Genomic DNA, 9,277 nt, shown 5'->3' with positions numbered 1-9,277 from the left:
TTTCCTTAAGATGTGCGCTGTGCCCTATAAGACTGATTTTTGCAAGACATAAATCTTGAATGGGATTTCCAGTTGCCTTAAGACGTTTTGAAGTTTCAAGGGGATTGAGCCCAACGCTCCGATCACCACTGGTATCACTTTTACATTACCCTTTCGCATTTCATACAGTCTTGCCATTTCCACTTTCAATTCGGACTACTTGGTGATATTTCTTTTTTTAATTACACAATTTTCAGTTTTGATGACGCCGGTCTTCTTCGTGTGTTTCAGCAGTGGCTCCACAGCATTTTTTATATACTACCTTAGGCTGTTTTCCTCTGCTTCGATACAGTCCTGGCAACTGATCAAACTTTTCCCACCCTTTCTTCTGGACAAGTACAGCTTATCGGTGTCATTCTTAAGGTTGAAGGCTCCGTGTACTGTAAACATTTTTCTGGACGTGGTATCCATTTTCTTCATTTCTCTCTTTCGCCATTTTATAACTCCCGCTCCATACCGAAGTGATGCAATCGCCCACATGTTAACTGCTTGGTTTTTATTCCATCCAGCCAATTTTGAGCTCAGCACCAACCTCAGTCTTTGGAAATACTCCATCCTCAGTTGCTCTTTCATTTCCTTTTCTATTATCTCCTTATTATTATTATTTCTAACATCGGCTGGAAGTTCAAAACTAAGGTGTAGAAAAATCGTTTCATTCGTCGACGTCTGTTCTTGATTGATGATTGTTTTATGGATCCGGAAGGAAAGAAAACAAGAAGGAAAACAAGTCAACCAGAGAGATTGAGAGAGATTTGAACTGAAAATGGCAGGAGCATGCAAACCACGTGGTTTCGTTTTCAGACCCAGTGCGCAGCACCTTGAGCAAGTTCCATCTATTATGAACCGGAAGCTATGAGTGGATTTGGTAGAGGAAGTCTATGTGGAAATTAACCGCGTGTGTGTGTGTGAGTGTGTGTATATATATATATATATATATATATATATTATATATATATAAATGTGTGTGTTTGTGTGTGTGTATATATATATAAATGTGTGTATGTTTGTATGTTGTGTGTGTGTGTGTAGTGTGTTTCTGCCCACTTTCATTGCTTGACAACCGGTCTCGGTTTGTTTACGTCCCAAGAAAACCAGACCTACAGAAAAGGTTCCAGACATAAAAAGAACAATAAATACTAGGGTCGATTTGTTCAGCTAAACCCTTCAAGGCGGTGCTCCAGCATGAGCACCGTTCAATGAGTGAAACAAGTAAAAGAAGATAAAAGAAATAATATAAACAACACAGACTATTTTAATAGGGCACTGTCACTCGACGGCATTTAACACCACCACTGCCAACACCACACCAACAACACTACCACCGCCAACACCACCACCGCCAACACCACCACTGCCAACACCACCGCCAACACCAACACTACCACCAACACCACCACCGCCAACACCACTACCACTGCCAACACCACCACTGCCAACACCACCACCACCGCCAACACCAACACTACCACCGCCAACACCACTACCACCGCCAACACCACCACCACCAACACCATCACCACCGCCAACACCAACACTACCACCAACACCACCACCGCCAACACCACTACCACCGCCAACACCACCACCACCAACACCACCAACACCGCCAACACCACCACCACCACCACCGCCAACACCAACACTACCACCGCCAACACCACCGCCACACCAACACTACCACCAACACCAACACCACCACCGCCAACACCACCATCGCCAACACCACCACTGCCAAAACCATCACCACCGCCAGCACCAACACTACCACCACCACCACTGCGAACACCACCACCACCGCCAACACCACCATCGCCAACACCACCACTGCCAAAACCATCACCACCGCCAGCACCAACACTACCACCACCACCACCACTGCCAGCACACCACTGCCAACACCACCACCACCGCCACCACCAACACCACCGCCACCACCAACACTACCGCCACCGCCGCCGCCGACACGAACACCACCACCAACAGCGCCACCACCACCACCACCACCACCATGAATGCCACTTTCCACCCACCAGTAAATATGTAGGTGAGATCCAACCAGAGTCAAACAGTTGTATGACCCAAGCAGATGCTGTCTTTATCTCAGCACCACGTGATCTGAAATATTACACGACTGAGTCATCAGATAAAAGTCTTCTTCCTTATAACTTTTGTTTTATACATTCATAAACGAAAGCCAAAGAGAACGAACATTGCAAAAGAGATAACACAAAAAAAAAAACAAGAACACAACCCCTACATATAAACACGCCTTACACACACACAAACACACACATACACAGGTGTATATAAATTTACATACACACATTTACGTGTCCATACGTGTGATTGTGTCTGTATGTATATATATATATATATATATATATATATATATATATATATATATATATATATATTGTATGTACGTATGAATGTATATGTATGAGTGCATATACAGTAAGACATAAAGAGAGAGAGAGAGAGTGTGTGTGTGTGAGTGAGTGAGTGAGTGAGAGAATTCACAAAAAGTTTTGTTTTTCATTTTTCTACAGAAATATGCATCAAGGCCTCAACCTTACAGATACCCGTTAACCATCATGGGATCTAATTTTTTTTTTTCATTCGCAAAATATACATCTTTTAAAAGGGAGTAAAAAATCTGAAAATCGGTTCTAATAATGTGGGCCTCCCTGTCTCAGTCGTAATCAAAATTCCCAGTTGCATCGATATATCAAAATTGAAAGCAATCTGAGCAAAAATAAAGGGGCCTCGTTTTGCGAATGAGAAAAACTAGATCCCCATCATGTGTGAGAGTGTTTTATATATGTGTGTGTGTGTGGATAGATAGATAGATAGATAGATAGATAGATAGATAGATAGATAGATAGATAGATAGATAGATAGATAGATAGATATTCCTATGTATATATATATATATATATATATATATATATATATATATATATAGTTTTATGAATACATACGTATATATATCCACATACACACACACCTATCAGTACACGCACACACAAACACACATATATATATAGCGAGAGAAAGGAAGAAAGAAAGAAAGAAAGAAAGAAAGAAAGAGAGAGAGACGCCTGCAGAGGGATATTAAGTAATAAATAGAAATGCATGCAGGAATATCATAGTGGAGGTGGTGGTGTGGGGGGCGGGCGGGTGTTGGAAGTGTAGAAGCGTATAAAGTGAAGGAATATTACAGCCAGCTGTGCCGGTTGTGAGTGGTGTAGAAGCGCGTGTTAAAATGGCCGTCTGCTAAAGTTAGAACAAGCATATTTACCAGCGCCAATTAACCTAGTCTTCATAACCTGAGTGCTGCTTCAGATTGATATCAAGGGGTAAATTTGAAATCTTTAATATTCCAGCAGAAACAAAGAGCAACCAAGTAAAATGTAATCTACTTGTCTTTCACTCTTACCCAAACTCACCTCCAAATTTGTGTGTGTGTGTGTGTGTGTACAGACAGACTGACTGACAGACATGCAAATTTGTGACGGGATTCATACTTTTTAGGCACAGGTATGGCTGCATGGTTAAGAAGTCCACTTTGCGACCACCTCGTCTCGGCTTCCGTCCCAATATGTGGCCTCTTGAGCAAGTGTCTTCCACTATAGCCCCGGCCACCCAATGTCTTGTGAGTGAATTTGGCGGATGTAAACTGAGAACCTGCTGTGTACCTATACACATACATACATACATACATACATACATACATACATACATACATACATACATACATACATACATACATACATACATATAGTGTGTGTGTTTAACTTTGCGTTTGTTTATATACTCGTTGTCTTGCAGTTGGCCAGGAGAGACCGATAGGACAATTTCTAGACTTAAAAAATAAGTACCAGGGTTCATTTGTTCGACTAAACGCTTTAAGCACCGCCCCAAGCACCGCCACACTCCAATGAATGGAACAAGAAACACGAAGTTCTGTTCAACCACATATACAAGAGAAACTTAACGTCGCCTTGAAGTGAATCATCAGTAACGAAAGTATATATATATATATATTTTTGGGGGTACCCAAAAGAAACCGGAATAATGCAATGTTTTTTTTTTATTCTCTTAGTTTCACGTTTACCGTTTTTTCGCCTTCAAAGTATTCTCCATTTCAAGCAATGCATCGGTCCGGTTGCGTTTTCTACTATTCGAAACGGTGCTGGAACTCTTGCGAAGTGATGCCTTTTAACTCCTCCGTTGGATTTTTTTTTTCACTTCTTCCCTATCAGCAAACTTCGTGGCACCAGCTTTCATCGCCAGCGATGACCTTCAAAAAGGGGTTCGGATCAACTTCCAGCTGTTCTTTCCGCTCACGTCACGCATTCATTCGTGACTGCTTTTGATCTTCCGTGACCAAGCGAGGCACAAATTTTGCTGCAACTCTTTTCATTCGCAATTCCTCGATCAAAATTCATTGGCAGGAACCCCTGGACACACAGTCATATCAACAAGTTCATCAATTGTTCAGTGACGGTCCTCCAAGATCAGTTCATGAATTTTCATGATGCTTTCATTCGTTCGGGTGACCGACGGTCACACTGAACGAGGCTGGTCTTCAATCAACAAGGGACAATTCCTAAATTGTGAAAACCACTCGAAAAATTGTGTTTTGCACCTGATAGCGTCTTTGTAAGCTGTTTGAGGCATGACAAATGTTTCGGGCGCCGTTTTCCCGAGCAGAAAAGATAATTTCATGGAAGCACGTTGTTCCATCGTTTCAGTCTTCGCAAAAATCGACGATCTGGGGAGAAGCACTGCAAATTAAAGACGTACCACATGACAGTACGACTTCATCTGACGACTCCGGTCGGTAGAATGATGGTTGAGGGTTGCATCAAGTGGCTTCTAACGGCGGAAGCCCGAACTACTAAGGGCTTGTCCCACAGAGAGCGTTTCCAGTTACTTTTGGATACCCCTCATACACACACACACACACACACACACACACACACAATTAGGGAGAGTGGGCAAACAATTATAGATGGTAGGAATTTATTTATATGAGATGTTATATGTACATATACCTATTACAAGGTCTTTACAGTTGTTTCGGATCTGCGAGTGGCATTCACCACTTATTCCGACGAATATATTCAGCTTGAAGTTATTAACGTGTCGTGTTTCATGCGAGTTGATAATATTTTTACTTATTTGCTGTGTATAATTATTGCGCCATTATATCGTCGTCGTGTATCGTACGCCTACGTCTCATTGATTCTACTCCAACGAAAGTCTTCCCGATTAAGTGCAAGTTCTCCAGTTGCCGCTCTTATCCAACTAGCGCGGGATATTGTATTGTCCATCCACTGAGTTCTTTGCCTGCCCCTTGGTCGACTATTTTCTACTCTTCCTTCCATGATAATGTCTTCCAGACTTCTGCTTCTTCAAATATGGCCATAATAGATGCGCTTTTGCTCCTTCATTTTTTTCGTTTTTTTGTAATGTTCAGGAGTTATCGTCTTTCACCTTCTTGTAACACTTATTCATTTGTCCGTTAGTCCTTATAAGAGACTTGTAACATGTTCCTATAAACCAACATCTCAAACGCATTGATGATGTAAGCTTGTTTACATAATATAATATAATTAAATCGCCTAGTCGCCGAATGTTTGAAACAGCTGTAAAATCCTATCCTCATCTTTTACTATGAAAACATATATGTAAGATCTTATACAAATAATTCCTGCTTCTCGTCTGTCTTTTGTCTATTCATTACTCGCTCAAGCTACGGATTTCTCGCTAATTCATGTTCTGCTGGATTACTTTGCCTTGAATACGAAAATGGAATTTAGGAAATTAAAAAGTCTAAGCACTTATGTTGTACTTCTCTATCTTAGCTTACACTAGCGTTATATATATGTGTGTGTGTGCGTATATATATATATATATACATACATGCACACTCTACATATATACATACACACATATATACATATACATTTATACATACATACAAATGTGTGTGTGTATGTATTTATGTAGGTGTATAAGAATATCTAATTATATCTATAGATATGTATACATAAATATTTATATTTGAGTCAGTGTATATATATTTGGGAAACATTATATAGTCTAACCCTTTAATTAATTCGTTATACGTAAAACTGTAAACAAAATTTCGGGTTAAAACGAGTTAACGGTAGATCGTGTTCAGCAACTTGAGAATTCCATGTTGGATTCTAATTGGAAACATATTTACATGGATAATCTTTTTATCTTTTATCTTTTACTTGTTACAGTCAGTGGATTGTGGCCATGCTGGAGCACCACCTTGGATGGTTGAGCCGAACAAATTGACTCCAGGGCTTACATTTTTTTTAAGTGTGGTACTTATTTTACTGGTCACTTTTACCGAACCGTTTAATTACGGGAACATAAACAAACCAACACTGGTTATCGAATAGTGGGTTGGGGTACAAACACAAAAACAGGCACATGTATGTGTGGATGTATATATAAATATGTAAGTGTATACGTATGCATATGTATGTATGTATGTATGTATGTATGTATGTATGTATGTATGTATGTATGTATGCATGCATGCATGTATGTATGAATGAATGATTTTTCTTTGAGTTTCATTTAAGTTCTTCTTGGGGGAGTTCAAACCGGTTGCTAACGGAGTAACAATTTTTTTGAGTTAAGAAAGTTACCGCTGTTTATAAATATGTGGTTGAGTTGGTGTGTTGGTTGAGCTATCAATTAGTTATGGTGGGTAATTCCCGCGGATGAGGTTGGAAAGGATATTCATTCTAGTGTGTCTGGGATGTCAAGAATCGAATGGTAGATATTGCTTAGAGTCCGTGGGCTTCTAGTAGATGTCTGTTTCTACTTTGTTGTTGGATTTCCCAATGAGTATGTCGAAGAATGGAAATTATGCTGGTATCTCTTTATGGGAGTGGGTGTCTATCTTGCGGGTAGTGATTTCTTATTGTCTGTTTGATGTTGGGATACCTCCGATTTTGTTTTGCTGGTGGGTTATGAAGTGAGGGTTAGATCTTGTATTCCTTTTATGGCAGGGGAAATGGTTCCGTTTTTAGATAGGTGTGAACCTGTGTTTGAGTTTTGCTCTGGTTTTCTTATTTTTAGGAAAGGGTTGCTGGAAGCATATTCCAAATTTAAATAATTTATTTATTATGTCTCTCACTGGAATACTCGGATATTCCCCCCGAATCCTTAGCTCAACTCATATAAATACCCAGCCCGCGAATTACTACCTGTCTAAACTACCATTAATATTAGCATCTACCTCTATTACACCTGCTTTTAACATAACTTTATAAAAAAAATCACCTCCAATTAACACCTTTGTACCACACCACGAGTAACTTTCTACCAACGTTTCAGTTTACACAATCGACAACTTTCATAACCGTTTGACCATCATTCGAGCATTTGAAGAGACACGCTTGGCCATATTTATATCGGTTTCACTATTATTCACACAACTATTTTTCATTAATAACAATATTAACACATCATTAACTACAAAATGATGCCTGATGTGCACACATATTTTTATATTTATATATTTTATATCTTTATACTTTCATTTTTACATATATATTCATGTAGATTATTTAATTTAACTATTATTTATACATTTATATATTACGACTCCATTACACCTATATTTAGTATAATTTTATACCAATCACCCTAAATAACTAACATATTTTACACACCAGGTGTAACCTCCTACCGATGTTTGAGCAAACACAATTGCTAACTTTTATAATTATTTGACTTTTATTCTAACCTTATGAATAGACACAGTAGCACCTGCATTAGTTTAACTATTATTCACACAACTACCTTTAATTAATAACCATATTAGCATATCGTTAACAACAAAGCAACACCTGATATGCACTCACATTTTTATATTTATATATTTTAGAAATTTACTCTTTTAATATAATTGCATGTATGTGTGCATTTACATGAATATGCATGTGACAGTGTGTGATAAGTTGCTAGTACAGACATATGTGTGTGTACACGTATGGGCACATGTGAGTATATGTGTATATGTATGCATACATGTACAGATATATATGCAGGTGCATTTAAGAATGTGAATATTTTGTGTGTGCTATAATCTATGCATATTTGTACACATATATGTATATGCATATATTTTTGAACCTATATATATGTATGAGTTTATATGTATATATATGTATGCGTGTACATACATGAATACACGTATGTATGTATATATATATATATACATATTGGACAAAAAAATGGAAACACCTGAAAATTTCAAATAAATTTATTTTAATAGGGAGTAGGACCGCCTTTGGCTGTAATTACAGCTTGAATTCTACGAGGTATGGACTCGTACAAAGTTTGAATTGTTTCCAAACGAATTTTTGTCCCTTCTTCAGCTAAAACAGTCTCCAGTTCTTGAAGTGATGATGATATCGACTCCTTACTTGTTTTCCTAAAATGCACCATAAATGTTCAATAATATAGAGATCTGGGGACTGTGGTGGCCAGATAAGATGTTCAATTTCACTAGAATGTTCCTCATGCCATTCAGTAACAACTTTAGCAGTGTGAATTGGTGCATTATCATCCTGAAAGATTGCGTTTCCCTCCAGAAACAGTTCCGCAACCACAGGATGAATTTGATCAGATAAAATGCTTAAATAGTCTCTTTATTCTGCCATGAAGGGAAATCATTGGGCCGGCAGATTACCAAGATATAATACCCAGATCATCACAGATCCTCCTCCATGTTCAACAATTGGAAGAAGGCAGTGTGGATCAAACGCTTCTTTTGGCTGTCTCCATACATATACTCGGCTGGTGGTTGGAAATGAGGTAAAGGATGACTCGTCTGATAAAATGACATTCTTCCACTGCTGCAGGGACCAAATCTGTAGGTTTTTACTCCACTCTAAATGCTTTGCAATGTTTGTTTTTGGAAGTAGTGGTTTTTTTATTGTGTCCCTCCTGTGAAATATGGCTTTGTGCAGCTCCCGGGAACACTTTTTGTGAAAACTGGGTTCTCGGGGTAGTCATTAAGCTTTGCAGTAATTCTGGGACCTGTACTTATGTGATCCTTTCTAACAATTTGCATAAGAAACCGACGGTACCTATCTGAAAGTTTTGGTTTTCTTCTGAAGTTTTGTTTCGATGAGGAGGTTTTTCCCTTTTTCTTAAAGACTGTCATTACTTTCAAGAC

Source organism: Octopus sinensis, linkage group LG4, assembly GCF_006345805.1.
Source record: "Octopus sinensis linkage group LG4, ASM634580v1, whole genome shotgun sequence".
In the NCBI taxonomy this organism is placed as follows: Eukaryota; Metazoa; Mollusca; class Cephalopoda; order Octopoda; family Octopodidae; genus Octopus; species Octopus sinensis.
Note: the sequence above shows the minus strand (reverse complement) of the source record.